The sequence below is a fragment of the Gigantopelta aegis genome, chromosome 13, assembly GCF_016097555.1.
Source record: "Gigantopelta aegis isolate Gae_Host chromosome 13, Gae_host_genome, whole genome shotgun sequence".
NCBI lineage: Eukaryota > Metazoa > Mollusca > Gastropoda > Neomphalida > Peltospiridae > Gigantopelta > Gigantopelta aegis.
The window spans coordinates 26,987,080-27,013,466 of NC_054711.1; the positions used below are offsets into that span (position 1 = coordinate 26,987,080).

At 37.5% G+C, this 26,387-nt stretch overlaps 1 protein-coding gene across 2 annotated transcripts in view; it reads right to left on the reverse strand.

Annotated features, from left to right (window-relative positions):
* Positions 1-24,633, reverse strand: part of LOC121387800 (retinoic acid receptor gamma-like) — a 176,456-nt gene extending 151,823 nt beyond the window's left edge. For both annotated transcript variants that reach the window (XM_041519008.1, XM_041519006.1), the window contains exon 1: positions 24,533-24,633. The gene's annotated coding sequence lies outside the window, so the exon portion shown is untranslated. The remainder of the gene's footprint in view (positions 1-24,532) is intronic.
* Between the last annotated feature and the right edge of the window lie 1,754 nt (positions 24,634-26,387).

Here is a 26,387-nt window from a genome sequence, read left to right on the forward strand (position 1 = left end):
TAATTTTTTTTTATATATATATACTCTCCCAAAAAAGTTCTGTTACACCACTAACTACATGGTACAGAACAAGGTCTGAAAAATATGATCATATAGTTTCATTACACACACAGCAACCAATATTCATACCTTGCAATGAAATCACTATCAAAGTTTGACCGTGACCCAAAAACACAGTCCTCAATCCAACTTTACTTGAAACTGATAAATCACAGGTTACACAATTTGCATGCTCTGGCATTGTTACATAGGGGTATAAAGGACTGTATCAGTGACTGTCTCAGACTTACAGTTCTTCCACAGAGGTTGACGTTACAATGCCAAAGCTTACAGAAGAACAATGCCGTAAGGCTATCGGACGCCATCAAGCAGGTGTGAATTAACCAGGGTGATGTTGCCCGGCATATGGAGTTTTGCAGAGCCACTATAAGCAGGCTTTGGATGCTTTACAAAAACACAGGAAGCACTCGTACAGAACAAGGTTAGACCGACCAAGAGTGACCACCCCAGTCCAAGATCAATACATCCCGTTGCTCTACCTTTGGGACCGATTTAGAGCAGCAACCTCCACAGCTATCCAAATTGCTGGATTACGACGAATTTCCCTCCAAACCATTATCAACTTCTACCGGGACTAGACACTGCAGCATCATGTTGTTCCACTGATTAACGTCAATGGTTGGATCTTTCAGCACGACAATGTCGGGTCACACATTGCACGTGTCTGACAAAACTTTCAACAGCAAAACAATGCTAGTGTCTTGTCATACTCAGCAACATCGCCAGATTTACACCCAAAAGAACATCCCTGGGACGTCCTGGATTGCAGAGTTCGTCAAAGGATCCCTATGCCACAAACACTACAGGACCTGTACTTGTCATTACGGGATGAATGGCAAAACATTCACCCTAACATTCCTCAAAACACCATTCAAAATCTTGTTGCATCCATGCCTCATTGTTGTGCAGCTGCGATTGCAGCACGAGGAGGACATAAGTGATACTGAACATTTTGACACACCATAATTGATTCAGATCCCGTCACACACTTCAGCGTTAACACTTCAAATCCAGAATGAGGTGGACTACAGTTTAGAAAATTCAGTAATCATACAATGTCACTTCATGATAAAATATGTAACATTTAACTGAAATAAATGATGCAGAAGTCAGGTGTAACAGAACTTTTTTGGGAGAGTATATACAGTGAAACCCCTCTAAAGTGGACACCCTCGGGACCAAGTAAAAAGTCCACTTTTAAGAGGTATCTGGTTTAGAGAGGTTCTTTTCTGCAGAGATATTTAAAAATGGACCATGAAAAAAAATCCGATTTTGAGGGAATTCCGGTTTACAGAGGGTCTGGTTTTGAGAGGTTTCACTGTGTATGTGTATATATATATATATATATATATATATATATATATATATATATATATATATATATATATATATATCTATATTTGTGTGAAGACGCCGAAACACTTAGTGTAATTAGCAGCTTCTAGATGTCAGACAGGTAATTTTGACATCTGATAATAGGCAAGAAAAACAACTCTCACATAGGAGATTCCTTTTCTGTTGTAAAGGTTACTTTATAGTTCAAGACAAGAAAAATAACATTTTCTAAGACACCCCAGCACTTAGTTTAATTAGCAGGTTTTAGATGTCAAATGTAATGTATTTGTGACACCATGTTAGTCTGAAGGAAGAAACCAATAACTGACACAGAGGCTGTTCTTTTTCTCTTACATAGGGGCGGGAACGTAGCCCAGTGGTAAAGCGTTCGCTTGATGCACAGTCGGTCTGGGATCGATCCCCGTCGAAGAAACCCATTGGGCTATTTCTCACTCCAGCCAGTGTCTCATGACTGGTACATCAAAGGCTGTGGTATGTGCTATCCCGTCTATGGATGGTGCATATAAAAGATCCCTTGCTGCTAATCAAAAAGAGTAGCCCATGAAGTGGCGACAGCGGGTTTCCTCTCTCAATACCTGTGTGGTCCTTAATCATATGTCCGATGCCATATAACCGTAAATAAAATGTGTTGAGTGCATCGTTAAATAAAACATTTTTTCCTTCCTTTTCTCTGACACGGGTTAGACAAGAAAAAGATTATTTTCAAACATGCCAGCACTTTGTTTAATTAAAGGGACTGTCTTGAGTTTGGAGCCATTGTAAGATCTTTGCGATAACAGAACCTTGTTGGCGACTACTAATTCATACTAAATACATTTTCTTGTTTAGAATACCAGCGTCTGTATATCAAATGTGTTTACAGTCGTATACTAATGTTTGTAGCACTCAGTTTTTACTTTAATTCGTGATATATATTTTTTCGTACATACAAAATTATTGGGAGGTAAAATCCAGTTTGGGCTACTACAAGCATAAAAACAACAACAAACACCTTGTAAATACAGACACTGATATTTTAAATAAGAAAATGTATTTAATTTGTATGTTACGTCATCAAAAAGGCTCTATTGGTCGTACATTTTTTACAATGGTTGTGAACTTAGGACTGTTCCTATTACAGCTCTTAGATATAATTATGATTTCTAGTAATTCTCTAACAATATTATTGCCCAGTTAAAAAGGTTATTTTATCTATATAGGCTCTATCCTAAATATATATAAAAAAAAAAGCTGATTAATTGTATGTTTATTTTTTTAATCAGACACTTTATATAATGTACAGGTTATTAGGTGACTTTGGCCCATGGATACAATCAGACACTTTATATAATGTACAGGTTATTAGGTGACTTTGGCACATGGATACGATCAGGCACTTTATATAATGTACAGGTTATTAGGTGACTTTGGCACATGGACACGATCAGACACTTTATATAATGTACAGGTTATTAGGTGACTTTGGCCCATGGACACAATCAGACACTTTATATAATGTACAGGTTATTAGGTGACTTTGGCCCATGGATACCATCAGACACTTTATATAATGTACAGGTTATTAGGTGACTTTGGCACATTGATACGATCAGGCACTTTATATAATATACAGGTTATTAGGTGACTTTGGCACATGGACACGATCAGGCACTTTATATAATATACAGGTTATTAGGTGACTTTGGCACATGGATACCATCAGACACTTTATATAATGTACAGGTTATTAGGTGACTTTGGCACATGGATACCATCAGACACTTTATATAATGTACAGGTTATTAGGTGACTTTGGCACATTGATACCATCAGACACTTTATATAATGTACAGGTTATTAGGTGACTTTGGCACATGGACACGATCAGGCACTTTATATAATGTACAGGTTATTAGGTGACTTTGGCACATGGATACATCAGACACTTTATATAATGTACAGGTTATTAGGTGACTTTGGCACATGGATACCATCAGACACTTTATATAATGTACAGGTTATTAGGTGACTTTGGCACATGGATACATCAGGCACTTTATATAATGTACAGGTTATTAGGTGACTTTGGCACATGGATACCATCAGACACTTGATATAATGTACAGGTTATTAGGTGACTTTGGCACATGGATACCATCAGACACTTTATATAATGTACAGGTTATTAGGTGACTTTGGCACATGGATACCATCAGACACTTTATATAATATACAGGTTATTAGGTGACTTTGGCACATGGATACGATCAGACACTTTATATAATGTACAGGTTATTAGGTGACTTTGGCACATGGATACCATCAGACACTTTATATAATGTACAGGTTATTAGGTGACTTTGGCACATGGATATGATCAGACACGTTATATAATGTACAGGTTATTAGGTGACTTTGGCACATGGATACATCAGACACTTTATATACTGTACAGGTTATTAGGTGACTTTGGCACATGGATACATCAGACACTTTATATAATGTACAGGTTATTAGGTGACTTTGGCACATGGATACGATCAGACACTTTATATAATGTACAGGTTATTAGGTGACTTTGGCACATGGATACCATCAGACACTTTATATAATGTACAGGTTATTAGGTGACTTTGGCACATAGATACGATATCTCCGAGAAGAAACCACATATGATGAAAAAAAACATGTTACCTACAAAAGGCTCTTTCCAAAAATGAATGCTTGATTCAAAGACACCCTAGCCCTTAATACTAATTATAATGAATACATACAATGTTGTCAAGGCAACTCTCTTAGTCCTTATATTTTTCTCCTTTGTGCCAAAGTTTTGCTGAGAAAAAAACCCTACAGCATATGCTATGAACAAAAAAGTTAGTTTGTTTTGTTTAACAACACCACTAGAGCACATTGATTTATTAATCATCAGCTATTGGATGTCAAACATTTGGTAATTTTGACATATAATCTTAGATAGGAAACCTGCTACATTTTTTCGTTAGTAGCAAGGGATCTTGTATATGCACCATTGCAAAGACAGGATAGCACATACGACAGTCTTTGATTAATATACCAGTTGCGGTACACTGGCTAGACTTTTCAACAAAGGTTTCTTTTATATATATTTTTAGTACTGTTGCTGTTACAGGATAAAACAAGAAAATATGAAAGGCTACTGAGGTAAATTAACCCTATACTTACTGCACCCCAGCACCGAACTACATGTACCTGCCACCATCTCCCACCCCACCCCTGTTTGTCATCGGAATAGCAGCCTGTACAGATATGGTTTACCTTGAATATGCCACAGATCTGTCTGCCAAAAAGCCAATTAGAAAAGATAAATATTGTTGTTTATTTTGTAACAAACTGTGGTACAGTGATGAAAAACATCAACATCATGCTCGTACAGATAAAGTGTTCTATGAATCGACTGTTTCAGGGGCAGTTTATGTGGTGGGGGGGGGGGGGGAATGTGGGGTGGGGTGTATGTGTGTGTGTGTGAATATGAACCTAAATGTAGTGGATCCTTTTGTCTACATCTCCCCTGGTTTTTATAGCTTAATATTACACTAAAAAATTGTTTTAGCCTCAGTGGGGGTGTTCGTTCACACACAATCACATGCACACGCACACGCACACATACACACACACCACACACAATCACACAGAGAGTGAAAGAGTGAGAGAGAGAGAGAGAGAGAGAGAGAGAGAGAGAGAGAGAGAGAGAGAGAGAGAGAGAGAGAGAGAGAGAGAGAGAGAGAGAGAGAGAGAGAGAGAGAGAGAGAGAGAGAGAGCGAGAGAGAGAGAGAGAAAGCAAGAGAGAGAGACATACATACAGACATACATACACTCTCACACACACACACACATACAACACACATACACCACACACACACACACCACAACTGCACAAACCTATGCCCCAATGTTTAGTAGCTGGCATGATGGTGTAGTGGATAAGTCATTGGCCACTGGCTGGTGGGTACACAGGGTTCAAGCTATAGGCTAGAAAAATAGACATATTAGGGAGAAGTGAGGAACTTTAGGGAGAAGTGAGGTTTGGTGAAGGAGAAATGAGATGTCCGATTTAAAAGAGAAGTCTTATTTAAATATTTGGATTTTAAACATCTATAGTCCTTCCCACTGGGAACACCTTTTATTATACTATGGAATTGACGACAAGTTATTTTTTTTTTTACTCAATTGTTTTTTTAAATTGCACACAAAAATAGGATTTTTTTATTTTTTTTATTTCCAAAATATTTTTATTTTTCGTTTCACATCAGTCAAACCAAACTGAAAATATTTACAAAAAACATTTTGGTAGGAAGACGAGATGAGACAGACTACATCTATGCATCGATATACAGTATGTAATAAAAAAGCGTCTTTAACTAAATATTTTATACGGACTCGTGCCATAAGTGGTAAAATTATTTAACAAAAGTTTTGTTCTGATGTTTGTTTACACTTACTTGCAGCCCACTACCGTATATCTTCGCCTGTAAGTCGATCTCGGCTATAAGTCGAGTCCCTAATTTCAAGCCATGAAAACTTATTTTTTTTACTGACCCGTTTAGTCGACCCATGAAAAACAACTTATAAATATTGAAATATTTCTTACTTTCAGCACATGAGAACAATAATGTACAATATTTGAACAAAAGAAAATTATTTTACAAATTTCGGTTTTCACGTTTTGTACATCGCAATAATATTCCAATCAAACTACATAGCATCAAAACGAAATATTCCCTTAGTAGAGAGTGAAAGCTGTTTGACTGTTACTGTATGGCACTGTACAGCATGGTTTTGTGCACTGACAACAACTTTATTTATAAACACTGACAACAGATCACTACGATAAAACTGAAAGTACATGTATCATCGGTTAATCACATGTTTTGCCGCCATATTAATACATGTAAGGAGGATAACTCTGGAAAGTACACTGGTTTTTGTACCAAATGATGTGTGTCCCTATTGGTCTAGTGAACTGCAGAGATCAGTCTTAAGTTATTTTAAGCGAAGGCTCAGTAATATTCATGACGTTAATCACCGACAAGACATTGTTTGAACAACCATTAATGACAGTGAGCAGATTTCAAAATAAACTCAGGCAACAGGTAGTTAGTATTGTTTACATTTTAGCTATTAGTGATGACTGTTATTTTAACTAAGTGAACTGTTGTCTTGGCATGTGAGCGACATCGCACGCCTTTTCGCATAACCAAAAAAAAAAATGGTTATAAAAAATAAATGTGTCAAATTAACATATTTGAGTATAAATACAGGGCATACTTCAACAATAAAACTTGTAAAATAATCCCCAAAACGGTAATATTTTTGGGTGAAATTTTTTTACCCTCTTATAAGTCGACCCCCCAAGTTATAAAATAATTTTTGGGTGAAAAAAAAATCGATTTATAGGCGAAGATATACGGTACCTCTAGTCTAGGTACCTCTACTTGTGTAGGTTTGTTATCTTTACCATGTCCATCTCAATTAATTTCATTTGTGTACAAGTTTACAAGAACTGTGTTTATTGTCATTCTCTAATCACAACAGTAAAACAATGCTTTTTTTGCAGCTATTCATCCAGTTGGTCACATGATCTCTTATCACGTGACCAGCTAGTGAAGGAAATGTTTTATTTAACAATGCACTCAACACATTTCATTTACGGTTATATGGCATCAGACATATGGTTAAGGACCACACAGATATTGAGACAGGAAACCCGCTGTCGTCACTTCATGGGCTACTCTTTTCGATTAGCAGCAAGGGATCTTTTATATGCACCATCCCACAGACAGGGTAATACATACCACAGCCTTTTATATGCCAGGCTGGAAAGAGAAATAGCCCAATGGGCCCACCGACGGGGTTCGATCCCAGACCGACCATGCATCGTTCCCCCCACCCCCCAGCTAGTGATAGGCAGCTGTCTCTATAGTACTCAGTCATAGATACAAAGTCTGTATCAATTAACTGAATGCCGTAAAAAGGAGATGTGTGGTTTTTATCATTAAAAAATACTGACGAGTCTTGCAGAGAAATAAAGAACGCCTATTAATGACCTTTAAACCGGCTCCTTTGTGGTTGAAAGCGATGAATCGTGAAGTCGGCAACATTATTTTTAACAAGTTATTTTTGTTTGTGATTAATTCATTCAGTTAGTTCCCTTGTGTTTAGAAAACAGTACATAACAATTAAAGAATAGCTATAAAATATTTTGTTGTTCCCCAATGTATTATTAATAAATAAAATTTGACGGAAATAACCAAGTTCACTGGCCGATTGCAAAATGTGGTCACGTGATCTTTGGACAAATCATTGATTTTTTGATTTTTTTTTAAAAGGAAACTTGGAACTTCGCCATGGATGAAAAGTTAGATGAAGTTTAGCATGAAAGAAAGAAAAAAAAAGTTTGTTTTATTTAACGACGCCATTAGAACACATTAATTTTTTTATCTTATCATCGGCTATTGGACGTCAAACATATAGTCATTCTGATAGTATGAAAGAGTGATTATTTTGCCCACATCGTCCCCTTGCGTGATCCCTGCCCCGCAACTGCACAAGCTTATGCCCCAATATTTAGTAGCTGGCATGATGGAAATACAGATACCTGTATCAGTCTTGGTGGTGTACATAGTGGATAAGTCATTAGCCTTAAAGCTGGTGGGTACTGGGTTCAAACCCTGGTACTGGCTCCCACCTAGGAAGTATAGACTGTCTAAATAAGATTCAAGGAATTCTGAATAGGTTCTATAGGCCACAAGTTTGGTGAACTAGAGTCAATAACTTCAAGGTATACAGGACTGTCTAAATGAGATTAAAGGGATTCTGAATGGGTTCTATAGACCACAAGTTTGGTGAACTAGAGTCAATAACTTCAAGGTATACAGGACTGTCTAAATGAGATTAAAGGGATTCTGAATGGGTTCTATAGACCACAAGTTTGGTGAACTAGAGTCAATAACTTCAAGGTATACAGGACTGTCTAAATGAGATTAAAGGGATTCTGAATGGGTTCTATAGACCACAAGTTTGGTGAACTAGAGTCAATAACTTCAAGGTATACAGGACTGTCTAAATGAGATTAAAGGGATTCTGAATGGGTTCTATAGACCACAAGTTTGGTGAACTAGAGTCAATAACTTCAAGGTATACAGGACTGTCTAAATAAGATTCAAGGAATTCTGAATAGGTTCTATAGACCACAAGTTTGGTGAACTAGAGTCAATAACTTCAAGGTATACAGGACTGTCTAAATGAGATTAAAGGGATTCTGAATGGGTTCTATAGGCCACAAGTTTGGTGAACTAGAGTAAATAACTTCAAGGTATACAGGACTGTCTAAATGAGATTAAAGGAATTCTGAATAGGTTCTATAGACCACAAGTTTGGTGAACTAGAGTCAATAACTTCAAGGTATACAGGACTGTCTAAATGAGATTAAAGGAATTCTGAATAGGTTCTATAGACCACAAGTTTGGTGAACTAGAGTCAATAACTTCAAGGTATACAGGACTGTCTAAATGAGATTAAAGGGATTCTGAATAGGTTCTATAGACCACAAGTTTGGTGAACTAGAGTCAATAACTTCAAGGTATACAGGACTGTCTAAATGAGATTAAAGGGATTCTGAATAGGTTCTATAGACCACAAGTTTGGTGAACTAGAGTCAATAACTTCAAGGTATACAGGACTGTCTAAATGAGATTAAAGGGATTCTGAATGGGTTCTATAGACCACAAGTTTGGTGAACTAGAGTAAATAACTTCACCATATAAAGGACTGTCTAAATGAGATTCAAGGACTTCGGAATGGGTTCTATAGGCCACAAGTTTGGTGAACTAAGTAAATAACTTCAACATATATAGGACTGCATGTCTAAACGAGATTCAAGGAATTCTGAATGGGCTTTTCAGGCCACAAGTTTGGTGAACTAGAGTCAATAACTTCAACATATACAGGACTGTCTAAATGAGATTCAAGGAATTCTGAATGGGTTCTACGGGCCACAATTTTTATGAACTATAGTAAATAACTTCAACTATACAGGACTGCATGTTTAAACAAGATTCAAGGATTCCCAATGTTAGATCGGACAGATTTCACATTGTGATTGTGCTGGTTTACACAGAAATCCCGATTATACAAATGATGGTCAATCATATATCTTTCTTTATTCTTCAGTCTATCTTTACACTAATAATTCATTAATTAAAAAAGAGTAGCCCATGAAGTGGCAACAGCAGCCTTTCCCAATATCTGTGTGGTTCTTAACCATGTCCAACTCCATATAACTATACATAAAATGTGTTGAATGCGTCGTTAAATAAAACATTTCCTTCATTCATTCATTCATTTCAACTTATTTTCATGCTTATATTTAATTAAGGTTCAAGCACACTGTCCTGGGCACACATGTTAGCTATCTGGGCTGTCTGTCCAGGATATTGGGTTATTGTTAATTGTTAGTGGTTAGTGAGAGAGAAGAGGGTGTAGTGGTCTTACACCTACCCATCCAGGACAGTGAGTTAGTTGTTAGTGGTTAGTGAGAGAGAAGAGGGTGTAGTGGTCTTACACCTACCCATCCAGGACAGTGAGTTAGTTGTTAGTGGTTAGTGAGAGAGAAGAGGGTGTAGTGGTCTTACACCTACCCATCCAGGACAGTGAGTTAGTTGTTAGTGGTTAGTGAGAGAGAAGAGGGTGTAGTGGTCTTACACCTACCCATCCAGGACAGTGAGTTAGTTGTTAGTGGTTAGTGAGAGAGAAGAGGGTGTAGTGGTCTTACACCTACCCATCCAGGACAGTGAGTTAATTGTTAGTGGTTAGTGAGAGAGAAGAGGGTGTAGTGGTCTTACACCTACCCATCGAGTCATTAAAACTCTGGGTGGGAGCCGGTACCGGGCTGCGAACCCTGTACCTACCATCCTTATGTCTGATGGCTTAACCACGACACCATCGAGGGCGGTATCACACTAATAATAAGTCAATCATCTTAACAATTAGGTTTTTGTTCAATCATAAAAATTTCTAAAAAGAAAATATGCACCAATATATGAAACAGGAATAAGAATTAAAAATTCATCTTAATTGCTCTACTTAATCAATCTGAAGGCAAAAATGATTGGTGAAGCACAATCTGAAGAGGTTTATAAAGTACATAAAGATCAGTTTGTGAGGATTTATCTTTCTAACTAAGATAAGTATACAAGTAAACAGTGTCTTCTTAGTACCAGCCTCGGTGGCGTCATGGTTAGGCCATCGGTCTACAGGCTGGTAGGTACTGGGTTCGGATCCCAGTCAAGGCATGGGATTTTTAATCCAGATACCGACTCCAAACCCTGAGTGAGTGCTCCACAAGGCTCAATGGGTAGGTGTAAACCACTTGCACTGACCAGTGATCCATAACTGGTTCAACAAAGGCCATGGTTTGTGCTATCCTGCCTGTGGGAAATGCAAATAAAAGATCCCTTGCTGCTAATCGGAAAGAGTAGCCCATGTAGTGGCGACAGCGGGTTTCCTGTCAAATACTGTGTGGTCCTTAACCATGTGTCTGACGCCATATAACCATAAACAAAGTGCGTCGTTAAATAAAACATTTCTTTCTTTCTTTTTTTCTTAGTGTTGGAACTAAACCACATAAATGTTCATGTATTTTGTAATCTGAAAATAAAAAGATATGAAACTATCAAAGATATAAAAAAAAAATCTTTGTAGCAAAGTCAGGAGATAATGATTTGTTTTGTTTAACGACACCACTAGAGCACATTGATTTCTTAATCATCGGCTATTGGATGTCAAACATTTGATAAATCAGACATACCGCTATATTTTTCTATTAGTAGTAAGGGATCTCTTATGTGTACCATCCCACAGACAGGATAGCACATACCACAACCTTTGATATACCAGTCGTGGTGTACTGGCTGGGGTGAGAAATAGCCCAATGGGTCACTGAAAGGGATCGATCCCAAATCGACCATGCATCAAACAGGTGCTTTACCACTTCACTTGGCTATGCAACAAGGGATCTTTTATATGTACCATCCCACAGACAGGATAGCACATACCACAGCCATTGATATACCAGCCGTGGTGCACTGGCTGGTGTGAGAAACAGCCCAATGGGCCCACCAATGGGGATCAATCCTTGACCGACCGCCCAGAAAGCAAGTGCTTTACCACTGGGATAGGTCTTGCCCCCTCAGAAGATAATGGAGATATAAGAACAACACATATTTTACAAGTTTTACATTTAACATGTTTACATGTTTTACATTTAACATTTGAAAGGTTTTACATTTAACATTTGAAAATACCAGGCGAGTGGTAAATCACTCACCTCACAAGCTCCAGGCGAGTGCTATGCGTTCCATGGGAAAAATGTTCAGTAAAACTTGCACAAGTATTATGACAAAAAAAGTTTTAATACCACACACTGACCAATCAAGAGGAAGCCTTTAATAGAGTATATTGTGATAGTAGACACTTCACAACCTAATCAAGTGAGCACTCTAACCACCAAACCACGTCACACTGGCTTTAATAGAGTATATTGTGATAACACACTTCTCAGGCTAATCAAGCAAGCACTCTAACCACCAAACCACGTCACACTGTGGCTTTAATAGAGTATATTGTGATAACAGACACTTCACGGGCTAATCAAGCAAGCACTCTAACCACCAAACCACGTTACACCGGCTTTAATAGAGTATATTGTGATAACAGACACTTCACAGACTAATCACACAAGCACTCTAACCACCAAACCATGTCACACTCTGGCTTTAATAGAGTATATTGTGATAACAGACACTTCTCGGGCTAATCACGCAAGCACTCTAACCACCAAACCATGTCACACTCTGGCTTTAATAGAGTATATTGTGATAACAGACGCTTCTCGGGCTAATCAAGCAAGCACTCTAACCACCAAACCACATCACACTCTGGCTTTAATAGAGTATTGTGATAACAGACACTTCTCGGGCTAATCAAGTGAGCACTCTAACCACCAAACCACTTCACACTGGTTTTAATAGAGTATATTGTGATAACAAACACTTCACAGGCTAATCAAGCAAGCATTCTAACCACCAAACCACATCAAACTCTGGCTTTAATAGAGTATATTGTGATAACAAACACTTCACAGGCTAATCACACAAGCACTCTAACCACCAAACCATGTCACACTGGCTTTAATAGAGTATATTGTGATAACACACTTCTCGGGCTAATCAAGCAAGCACTCTAACCACCAAACCACGTCACACTGGCTTCAATAGAGTATATTGTGATAACACACTTCTCGGACTAATCAAGCAAGCACTCTAACCACCAAACCACGTCACACTGGCTTTAATAGAGTATATTGTGATAACAGACACTTCTCGGGTTAATCAAGCAAGTGCTTCAATTATCCCATCAAATGTGCAACTTATATATACGGAACAAAAGCCTGTTTTTCGTGCAAATCGGGGGGGACAGGCGAAGATCAGTCGCGGTGTAAGAGGCAATCAACAAGATGTTGATATGGAAAACATCACTAGACAATGGCAGGAAGCCCCTCTTGACGAACCAATCAATAGCCTCATCTCGCGGCTGTCAATCAAACGAGCCACGCGTCATTGTCGGTTATCCGACCATTTCTGAGTGATATAATCCGAAACTGATCTGTTTGTGCTTCGCTAAGTCCATCCCGACTTGTCGTGGTGGAGAGTTTAATATATTCATTGTCCGTATGCTTCAAAATAAACCAATATAGATGCGCTTCATTAAGTCCATATGGACCTGATGCACAGATGTTAATATATATTCATTATTGGTATGCTACACAACAAACTAGCCTAGGTTCGACTCACGAAGCCCATACTGATTTGCTATCCACCCTAGTTAAATGTATTCATTATGTATTCATTATTCATTATTCATATCCTTCAAAATAAGTTGGGGCGGGATTTTGCTCAGTCGGTTGAGTGCTCACCTGTGGTGCTTGTGTTGCAGGATCGAACCACCTCGGTGGATCCATTCAAGTGATTGGTTTTATTCTCATTCCAACCAGTGCACCACAACTAGACAAAGGCCATGGTATGTGCTTTCCTGTCTGTGGAACAGTGCATATAAATGATCCCTTGCTACATTAGGAAAAACATTCCTTTCCTTTCCAAACAGCCACAGTTTAAAATGTGTTGAGGTGTCATTAAACAGACATTCCTTTCCTTTCCAAATAGCCACAGTTTAAAATGTGCTGAGTTGTCATTAAACAAGACATTCCTTTCCTTTTCAAACAGCCACAGTTTAAAATGTGCTGAGGTGTCATTAAACAGACATTCCTTTCCTTTCCAAACAGCCAGTTTAAAATGTGCTGAGGTGTCATTAAACACACATTCCTTTCCTTTCCAAATAGCCACAGTTTAAAATGTGCTGAGGTGTCATTAAACACACATTCCTTTCCTTTCCAAACAGCCAGAGTTTAAAATGTGCTGAGGTGTCATTAAACACACATTCCTTTCCTTTCCAAACAGCCACAGTTTAAAATGTGCTGAGGTGTTATTAAACACACATTCCTTTCCTTTCCAAAAAGCCAATTTAAAATGTGCTGAGGTGTCATTAAACAGACATTCCTTTCCTTTCCAAACAGCCACAGTTTTAAATGTGCTGAGGTATCATTAAACACACATTCCTTTCCTTTCCAAATAGCCACAGTTTAAAATGTGCTGAGGTGTCATTAAACAAACATTCCTTTCCTTTCCAAATAGCCACAGTTTAAAATGTGCTGAGGTGTGATTAAACAAACATTCCTTTTCTTTCTTTTTCTTTGACCCACACATTAAAGAAAGAAATGTTTTATTTAACGACGCACTCAACACATTTTATTTACGGTTATATGGTGCCAGACATATGATTAAGGACCACACAGATTGAGATAGGAAACCCGCTGTCACCACTTCATGGGCTACTCTTTTCGATTAGCAGCAAGTTTTATTTTTATATGCTCCATCCCACAGACAGGATAGCGCATACCACGACCTTTGATATACCAGTTGTGGTGCACTGGCTGGAGCGAGAAATAGCCCAATGGGCCCACCGACAGGGATCGATCTCAAACCGACCGCGCATCAAGCGGGCACTTTACCACTGGGCTACATCCCATCATTGACCCACACATTAGGTGCATAATCTCTCTCTATATGTGTGTGTAATTCACTGTACCTACGTACACCGTTAATTACAACAGACCACTGTGCATTAGGTGGAAATTACCTCCAGCCAGAAAAAAACCATGAAAATTGATATTAATGTTCAACAAACATAGATACCATGGGGACGAAGATTACACATTCATTATTTGAAAGCTTCTTTCCATTACAAGAGCTTTTGATCACAAAGTGCACGGTACTTTGTCCACTTTGATTTACATGGTTGCTCTTTGTTCGATATACGTACAACTGCAAACAAAGCATAGTCTCCAAGCATCATGTTCTGTGAAGCTAATCAACTAATGTGTACATTGTGCTATGAGTAAGCAAGCTTTATTAATGAGAGAAAAAAAAAAATTAACGAACAAAACTGAATTTCTGTGTACTATGGAATTAAGATGGTAAATATGGGGATTATTATAGCCAGTGTGTGTGTGTGTGTGTGTGTGTTATGAACTTTATGAAATTTTGCGACAGCTTTTGCAACGGCATTGCCGATTGCCACCGCGAATTTCGAGGACTGATGAAGTGGGTCTTGGAACTGAATAATGGAGTTCTCAGATTAATTTTACAAAGTTCAAATGTCATACAAAAATATAAAAAATGTGTTTTTTTATATACATTAGAAACATCAGGATGACCAGAAACACGGACATGGATCATCTAAAACATAAAATATAAGTAATGTTTGATTTCAGTGATCATAAATGGTTCTAATAATGAAAACAAATGCTGTAGTGTTAAAAAAAACTAGGGTCTGTCTCTTTAATATATCTGGAATACTCAAAAATAAGATGGAAAGTAGACCGGTTCGTTAAACTGATCATCAGAAAACGCGTCGTACATGTTGAGCGGCATTTGCTGCCTGCCTCCAGTCAAATTTAAGCCTTGAAATACAATTAAATTTTTACATGAAATTATTGGGTCATAATTTTATACAAGCACATTGTGAATCAAGTTATAATCTGTACATCTCCAAACAAACATTAATAATTCCTTTGATGACCATTATGCAACTTTTATACAGCCACTTTTATGATTGGGAAGAAGGAAAGAAGGAAATTTTTTATTTAATGACGCACTCAACACATTTTATTTTTGGTCATATGGATGGCATCGGACATATGGTTAAAGACCACAGAGATATTAACCCTTGACATGGTCAGAATGGACTGGGGGAAATAAATATTTTTTAAAAAAAGAGAAAAAAAAGAAAAGACCATACAGATATTGATAGAGAAAACCTGCTGTTGACACTCTTTTTCGATCAGCAGCAAGGGATCTTTAATATGCACCATCTCACGGACAGGACAGTACATACCACAGCCTTTGCTACACCAATTGTGGTGCACTGGCTGCAACGAGAAATAGCCCAATGGGCCCACCAACGGGAATTGATCCTAGATTGATCTCGCATCAGGGAAGTACTGAGATTGGGAAGAATACTTATAAAGGTATCACTATAAAAATGTTATCATACTGTTCAATCAGATTAAAATTAGCTCTACTGGTCTCACCAGTAGATCTAACAGCATTGCGTGGACTCCCATGACAAGTGACATTTCATCTATAAATAACAATTTAAATATCGACCAATTACATTTCGCCTTTTATAACGTTATTCGGGAGCATACAAATTCTAAAAATATCAGTCTACACTATTTATGCAATAGGCGAACTTGTTGGTCTATTTCAACATTGAAAAAACAGGGGGGAAAGTGCAGTAATAAACAGCTATACCATCACAGTTGGGTTTTTTTGTCTTGACGCGAATTTTATATGAAATTTTATATTGAAATTAGTTTCCGGCATACTTCGTAATTCACCCAAATAATTTTGTATACCCTCGGCATAAACCCAAATGTTTTCAAATTCTTTTCAAATCACTGGCATGATTTTGCAAGTAAGGTTTTGATTGGTCGAATGAAAGGTCAACTGGACATGAGCTCCAACAGGCTGCTGTTAGATCCACATGTAATAGTGGAGCTAATTTTAATTAGATTGCATACTGTTACACATAAAACTACTGTGAAATTTCAGTGTGTAAATCACACATTTCACAAAGAATGTATGTGTAACCATCATGTCAAGTGTTTCAATAGCTTTGGGCCATTCTTTAATAAAAAAAACATGTTTTCGTTCTTATAACCATGACTCATTCTAACAGTGTGTTAGGCAGCAATTTTGTTTACAGTGGTTTTACATAATTATATACATTTTTATTCTTGTGTAAATAATATTTACATATACATGTACAGTTGAATCTTGTTGGCTCGAACCCCGACGATGCTTGAGAAAGTGTTTGACCCATCAGGTACTTCAATCTAACCACTTGGTTAAAGGAACAGACTCTAGTTTTTAAACACTACAGCATATTTTTCACTATTAGAGCCATTTATGATCACTAAAATCAGACATTACTGATATTTTATTGTTTAGATTATCCATTTCCATACAAGCGAAGTGTTTCCGGTCATCCTGGTGTTTCTAATAGCACAAAATACATTTTTCATATTTTTAAAAACGCACATGCGTCTGAGAAGTAACAGTTATGGAGTCGCATTTTAGTCTTATTTTTAAGGGTATTTCAATGTCACAGACTCTTGTTTCACTCTGCTGTACCCAAATTTGTTACAGATTTGTAAATTAACCAAACTTAGTGTCCATTTTTATGGGTTGAAACTAGAGTCTAGGTGGGAAATATGCCATAGTGTTTAAACACTAGGGGTCTGTCCTTTTAACATCATGTAAATTAACCAAACTTAGTGTCCATTTTTATGGGTTGAAACTAGGATCTAGGTGGGAAATATGCCATAGTGTTTAAACACTAGGGGTCTGTCCTTTTAACATCATGTAAATTAACCAAACTTAGTGTCCATTTTTATGGGTTGAAACTAGGATCTAGGTGGGAAATATGCCATAGTGTTTAAACACTAGGGGTCTGTCCTTTTAACATCATGTAAATTAACCAAACTTAGTGTCCATTTTTATGGGTTGAAACTAGGATCTAGGTGGGAAATATGCCATAGTGTTTAAACACTAGGGGTCTGTCCTTTTAACATCATGGAAATTAACCAAACTTAGTGTCCATTTTTATGGGTTGAAACTAGGATCTAGGTGGGAAATATGCCATAGTGTTTAAACACTAGGGGTCTGTCCTTTTAACATCATGGAAATGTAACTCAGGACTTCATTTTTGGTTCGAGCATTGAGCTGTATTCGACCCTTCTGAGTTCAACCCCCTCAAAATTCTACTGTACTTATCTTTGTTGGACACGTGATAGACGATGTGTGTTTTGTGCTGGGGTGTCATTGAACATTCATTCATCCATAAATTGATTAATTTATATATATATATATATATATATATATATATATATATATATATATATAGTTGGGAAAACAAGAATTGCCTAAATTAAATTTATTATCCTTATGTTTCAACATAACCAAGTTAATGACAATCATATGAAGCACATGTGTAATAACAAGTGTAATGACGTAATTTTGTGAAGCGACGTCATGACATGATGCTGCTTTCCAAGTGTTATAGCTTAGTGAAATATGACGTCATTTCGTAATTTTGGGAAGTGATGTCATAACATGATGTTGCTTTCCAAGTCTTATACATGTAGCTTAGTGAAATATGACATCATTTCGTAATTTTGGAAAGTGATGTCATAACATGATGTTGCTTTCCAAGTCTTATACACGTAGCTTAGTGAAATATGATGTCATTTCATAATTTTGGAAAGCGACGTCATGACATAATGTTGCTTTCCATGTGTTATAGCTTAGTGAAATATGACGTCATTTCATAATAATTTTGGGAAGTGATGTCATAACATGATGTTGCTTTCCAAGTGTTATAGCTTAGTGAAATATGACGTCATTTCATAATAATTTTGGGAAGCGATGTCATAACATGATGTTGCTTCTCCATTCTTACAGCTCAGACTACGCATGTCAAATATGACGTCATTTTGTAATTTTGTCGTCTCCTTCTAGTTGTCGTTGCAACATTTTGAGATTGTTACTTGTTATACATAAAAAAATAACAATAATAGTAATAGTATGGATCATAAAGAAATCATTACACTTGCCCCTGCATGTGCTGTAACCTCACCATGGTGCAGGGGTGTAACATTCTCTTTGAGAATGGCCAATACAGCACAAAATTGAAGTTTTGAGTAAGATTCAGTATCCGTAAGATTCTGTGATATTTGTGTTTTTGCACAGTTCTTTACACTGTTTTTGTTTAAGTCTTGAATTTTTATATTGATGTTGATCATCACATTATTTATTTGCATTACCATAGTTTGACACCCAATAGCCGATGAATTTGTCGTGCTGGGGTGTCGTTAAACATTCATTCATTCATTCATTCATTACACTTGTGTATTCATTCATTACACTTGTGTATTCATTCATTACACTTGTGTATTCATTCATTACACTTGTGTATCATACTGATTTTACGAAACTCATGTCAGTATTCTTGTATTACTCTCACTCTTCCTCGGGCAATACAAGAATCCTGACACTTGTTTCTTAATATCAGTATGAAGCGGGACATAGCCTAGTGGTAAAGTGCTCGCTCGATGCGCGGTCGGCCTGGGATCGATCCCCGTCGGTGGGCTCATTGGGCTATTTCTCGTTCCAGGCAGTGCACCACGACTGGTATATTAAAGGCTGTGGTATGTACTACCCTGTCTGTGGGATGGTGCATATATAAAAGATCCCTTGCTGCTAATCGAAAAGAGTAGCCCATGAAGTGGCGACAGTGGGTTTCCTCTCTCAATATCTGTGTGGTCCATGACCATATATGTCTGACGCCATATAACCGTAAATACAATGTGTTGAGTGCGTCATTAAATAAAAACATTTCTTTCTTTTTTTAATATCAGTATGACACACATTAAGCTTGTATAATAATCTCTATAATTCACCTGCAATAAACCAGTTTGGTGAAAGATGGTGACCGTATTGAAATTCCTACAACTCTACTTATCTTACTCTATATTTTAAACCGTGATTTAAAAATAATTGATCATTGGTTTTAGTTTTATTTACATATCAAAATTCTTGAATAATTTTTTTTAATGTATGTTTACGTTGTTGTTTTTTGGAAGGAGGTGTTATTTTTTTAATTATATATTTAACATGCGTAGAGATGGAAAGTCACAGATTAAGACTATGAGTTAAGTTTCACTGAACTTTGTTTGTAAAAACCAAGAGTTAAAAGTGAAATATTCTTCTTGCACACTAAAAAAAAGTTTGTTTTGTTTAATGACACCACTATAGCACTTTGATTTATTAATCATCGGCTTCTTTATGTCAAACATATAGTTTTAGAGAGGAAACCCGCTACATTTTTTCGTTAATTGCAAAAGATCTTTAATATGCACTTTCCCATAGACTGGACAGCACATACCACAGCCTTTGTATACCATTCATGATGCACAGGTTGTAGTATGGAAAACCCCAATAAAAGAATGGGGCCACTGATGTAATTCAATCCTACGATGCAAAAAAAAGAAGAAGTTTTGTTTAACAACACCACTAGAGCACATTTATTAATTAATCATCAGCTATTGGATGTCAAACATTTGGTAATTCTGACACGTAGTCATCAGAGGAAACCCACTATAGTTTTCCTAATGCAGCATGGGATATTTTATAAGCACCATCCCACAGACAGGACTGCACATACCACGGCCTTTGATATACCAGAAATAGTCCAATGGACACACTGACAGGGTTTGATCCGAAACTGACCACGCATCAAGCGAATGTTTTACTACTGCATGAGCTACGTCACACCACAGGGAGAAATGGTGCAAGAACATCCACTTTAAGAATCATCAAATAATGTTTAACACCCAACAGCTGATAACTAACTAATTAGTGTACTCTAGTGGTGCTGTTATAAACAAAACAAACTCCCAACCAATCAAGTTTGGGGATCGATCCCCGTCGGTGGGCTTATATTAGGCTATTTCTCACTCCATCCAGTGCACCACGACTGGTATATCAAAGGCCGTGGTATGTTCTACCCTGTCTGTGGGATGGTGCATATAAAAGATCTCTTGCTCTTATCGGAGGCCGGACTCGGGATAGGCATGCCCGAAACCATGGGGGGCACGTTAAAAACATATCTAAGTCTAAGTCTTGCTACTAATGAAAAAATGTAGCAGGTTTCCTCTCTAAAACTATATGTCCAAATTACCAAATGTTTAACATCCAATAACCAATGATTAATAAATCTATGTGCTTTAGTGTAGTGGTGTCGTTAAGCAAAACATACTTCAACCAACCAAGTTGGTCATTTTTTAAAGAAAATATGAAACAAATAAAGAAAAGGAAAGTGTACCCATTTTGACATGTGTTTTGACCTCTTGCATGGTCAACAAAAGCTGTTATCCATATATACACCTCTATGCCAGGTACATTATTGTATATTAAGCCAGATGTCCACCGTGGGTTGCTACATACATGTACACTGGTAGTTCACACTACTCGCATGTGGCTCTCGTTAAGATGTGTTTGAAATTAGCCGCACTTTTCCGTGGTGCATGGTACATATACATAGTTTTTAACTGCGAGAGAATTTAAAACCTTTTCTGATGATAATGAAAGTTTTTATTTTGTTGCTTTTTTGTTTAATGACACCACTAGAGCACACTGATTAATTAATAATCAGCTATTGATGTCAAACATTTGGTAATTCTGACACATAGTCATCAGAGGAAACCCACTACATTTTTTCTAATGCAGCAAAGGATCTTCTATGCACTTTCCCACAGACAGGAAACACATACCACGGCATGGCCGTTGACCAGTCGTGGTGCACTGGTTGGAATGAGAAAAAGTTGAATCAGGTGAATGGATCCACCGAGGTGGTTCGATCCTGCGAAGCAAGCACCTCAAGCGAGCACTCAATCGACTGAGCAAAATCCCAGCCCACAAAGCAGGGCTTCGGGAGTTCATGAACACTATACTATTTATATAGTATTCAATGCCATCAAAGAAAGAAATGTTTTATTTAACGATGGACTCAACACATTTTATTTACGGTTATATGGCATCAGACATATGGTTAAGGACCACACAGATTTTGAGAGGAAACCCGCTGTCACCACTACATGGGCTACTCTTTCCGATTAGCAGCAAGGGATCTTTTATTTGCACTTCCCACAGGCAGGATAGCACAAACCATGGGTTTGGAGTAGGTATTTGGATTAAAAATCCCATGCCTCGACTGGGATCCGAACCCAGTACCTACCAGCCTGCTGACTGATGGCCTAACCACGACGCCACCGAGGCAGGTCAATCAATGCCATCAAATACAGACTCCTATAACAATGTTGCACGAATCTATATATGGATTCTGGTAATATTTAATGAAAAAAAATAACAAAGCCTTTTTTTCTGTTATTAACCCCAAACCTGACATTTCAGGTTTTAAGTTTAATTCATTAAACATTTCCAAAATCCATAGGAATTTCCACAGCTTTAATTCATATTCGATGCCGCTGGATATAAAGTAAGTGTTTTAATATGGATTTTTGGGAATATTTAATGAAGAAAAAAGTAATTAAAGGGACATACCCTAGTTTTTAAACACTAAGGCATATTTTTTTTTACTATTATAGCCGTTTTTGATAACTGAAATCAAACTTTACTTAGATTTTATTGTTTAGATTATCCATTTCCGTACATTCGAAGTGTTTTTGATCATCTTGGTGTTTTTAATATCACAAAATGCATTTCTCGTATTTTTAAAAACGCATGTGCATCTGAGAAGTAACAGTTATGGAGTCGAGTTTTAGTCTATTTTTAGAGGATATTTTACCATTTCAAAATCACAGACTCATGTTTCAGTCAATTGTAACTGTATCCAAATGTGTTACAGGTTTGTAGATTAACTAAACTTAGTGTTAATTTTCACCGGTTGAAACTAGGGTCTGTCCCTTTAAGGTCTGAAATTACAGGGTTCAGCTTAATAGTTACACTATTAATAGAGAAAAACCAACCAGGTTATAAAATGTAAGGTTATATTACAGCCATTCCAATCACATATCAATTTCCATGATGTACATGTAATTGGAATACATATGGATTCTGACAGTATTTAATAATAAAAAAACTGAGGCTGGAGTTATAGAATAGTGGTAATTATCACATAGAAAACCAAAAGGTTAAGAAGGCAGAGTGATATAACACTCGTATCACATCCGATGCCATCAGAAACCAATTTGACAGCCTGTGGAAAACCACATGAATTCTAGCAATATGAAAAAATAAAGCTAAACATTTTTAAGGTTGTAATTAATAACAAATAAAAACTAAGTGCTTAAAACACAACGGTTGTAATGCTGATATCACATCCAATCCCATCAAAAACCCAACCCTTGCAATTAAGAAAATATCCACGGCAAAAACGAATGCCATTGAAAAAAAACCCTGAATAAAAAAGTGCCATGGAGAATTATAAACTACACGGCATTGATGATTGACGTGGGCAATTGTAGGGGTTGGAAACCAATCTGTCAAACTGTGGGAATCCACATGGATTCTGGCAATATGAGAACTAAATCCACACATTTTTATGGTTGGCATTAATAACACATAAAACTAAGTGCTTAAAAAGCAAAGGTTGTTTTGCTTATATCACATCCAATCCCATCAGAAACCAATTTCACAAGCTGTGGGAATCCACATGGATTCTGGCAATATGAAAAATAAAGCTAAATATTTTTAGGCTTGGAATTAATAGCAAATAAAAAACAAGTGCTTAAAAAGCAAAGGTTGTTGTGCTTATATCACATCCGATCCCATCAGAAACCAATTTTACAAGCTGTGGGAATCCACATGGATTCTGGCAATATGAAAAATAAAGCTAAATATTTTTAGGCTTGGAATTAATAGCAAATAAAAAACAAGTGCTTAAAAAGCAAAGGTTGTTGTGCTTATATCACATCCGATCCCATCAGAAACCAATTTTACCAGCTGTGGGAATCCACATGGATTCTGGCAATATGAAAAATAAAGCTAAATATTTTTAGGCTTGGAATTAATAGCAAATACAAAACAAGTGCTTAAAAAGCAAAGGTTGTTGTGCTTATATCACATCCGATCCCATCAGAAACCAATTTTACAAGCTGTGGGAATCCACATGGATTCTGGCAATATGAAAAATAAAGCTAAATATTTTTAGGCTTGGAATTAATAGCAAATAAAAAACAAGTGCTTAAAAAGCAAAGGTTGTTGTGCTTATATCACATCCGATCCCATCAGAAACCAATTTTACCAGCTGTGGGAATCCACATGGATTCTGGCAATATGAAAAATAAAGCTAAATATTTTTAGGCTTGGAATTAATAGCAAATAAAAAACAAGTGCTTAAAAAGCAAAGGTTGTTGTGCTTATATCACATCCGATCCCATCAGAAACCAATTTTACCAGCTGTGGGAATCCACATGGATTCTGGCAATATGAAAAATAAAGCTAAATGTTTTTAGGCTTGGAATTAATAAAAAATAAAAAATAAGTGCTTAAAATGCAAAATGTTGTTTTGCTTATATCACATCCGATGCCATCGGACACCGATGACAGCATGACAGAAAGTCCATCATCAAATGTCCAGTCCACAAGTGACCGGTCAGGTTATCTGGCCACAATATGGCCTCTGGGATTGCACAACAGCCTGCACTGCCACCTCAGGTTGTTAAACCAGCAAGCTCTTCCCCATGTCCATAATGTCCAGCCTGGCAGAATCCAGCAAATCCACCAACACACCAATCAACACAACACAATTAGACACATAAACAAAAAAACACACACACACACAGATATCAGAACTTGTGCAACTATACAAAAAGCATATTGTACGTAATCTTCGCACCTACCTTGAGATAGGGAGTCACAGTTGGAGGATTAAAAAAAGCCCGATGTCCAGTTGAGTATCCAAACTGAGAGGGATAAAGGAGGTCAGCCTGTGAAATGGAGCAAGGACAAGAATTACATAACACCCGATACTACGTCACATCCTTTTAATAGTCCGGTATTGGACAGAAGCCAATGACCAGGGCCACAAAACCAGACAGGACCACAGGCTGGCTGGGCTAGACTTGCCATACGGCGGCTCGGCTGTTAATTATCAACGTGTATTAAACAGTTTATCACACTCACAAGCATAACTGGACAAGTGGTGCTAACCACATGACTTCAGTGGCGTGGTACAGTTACCCTACTGTTAAGCCACTAGCTATACTTAAGGTTGGTAGGTACTGGGTTCATATCTTGGTACCGGCTCCTATGCCTATAAGTGGAGATGTAAAAAGCCGCTACTAGCTTATAGAATACCCTTTTGTTGCCCACTGAATACTGGTACCCTTTTGTTGCCCACTGAATACTGGTACCCTTTTGTTGCCCACTGAATACTGGTACCCTTTTGTTGCCCACTAAATACTGGTACCCTTTTGTTGCCCACTAAATACTGGGACCCTTTTGTTGCCCACTAAATACTGGTACCCTTTTGTTGCTCACTGAATACTAGTACCCTTTTGTTGCTCACTGAATACTAGTACCCTTTTGTTGCCCACTGAATACTAGTACCCTTTTGTTGCCCACTGAATACTGGTACCCTTTTGTTGCTCACTGAATACTGGTACCCTTTTGTTGCTCACTGAATACTGGTACCCTTTTGTTGCTCACTGAATACTGGTACCCTTTTGTTGCTCACTGAATACTGGTACCCTTTTGTTGCTCACTGAATACTGGTACCACTGAATACTGGTACCCTTTTGTTGCTCACTGAATACTGGTACCCTTTTGTTGCTCACTAAATACTGGTACCACTGAATACTGGTACCCTTTTGTTGCTCACTGAATACTGGTACCCTTTTGTTGCCCACTGAATACTGGTACCCTTTTGTTGCCTACTGAATACGGGTACCCTTTTGTTGCCTACTGAATACGGGTACCCTTTTGTTGCCAACTGAATACTGGTACCCTTTTGTTGCCTACCTATAGTCTGTCCCAGCCTCCATGAACACTGGTTTTTGTCAATAATTTCAGTCTGATTTGATGTAAGAAGAAAAGTAAATGTGTTTTGGGGAAAGAAAAAAAAATGTGTGTGTGTGCATTATAGAAAACAATTGGCTCAGAAATTAAATAACTTGTTTTAAATACCCTGTACATTGAAACCTCTCAAGACCAGACCCTCTGTAAACCAGAATTCCCTCAAAACCAGACATTTTTCACTGTCCTTTAAAAATCACAACTTAACCTCTCTAAACCAGATACCTCTTAAAACCAGACATTTTACTTGGTCCTGAGGGTGTCCGGTTTAGAGGGGTTTCACTGTATATATAAATGATGTTCGCTGATGGGAAGGGCTGTAACTACTTATACTTGTTATATTTAATGTACTCCAAAATAACGCCAAACATTAGATTAGTGATATAACTGAAAAGACATAACACCGCATAACAGGGACATAGGGACTAATTTCAGGCACATGTGCAGCAGGAGGGATTCATGGGTTCAAACCCTCACCCCCTGCTCTATGCAATTTAAAAAAAAAAAAAATCAATATATTTTCCAAGGTAGCATGACTCGACCCTGCCAAAACCCTTTGCTCACCACAGCACAAAACCATCCCCCCATAGTTTCAAGCACCCCTCATACAGTTTCTACCTTCCTTCAATTGTGGCTATGGGGGACCTTTATGTTTGTTAAACATTTCATTGTATACAGTGA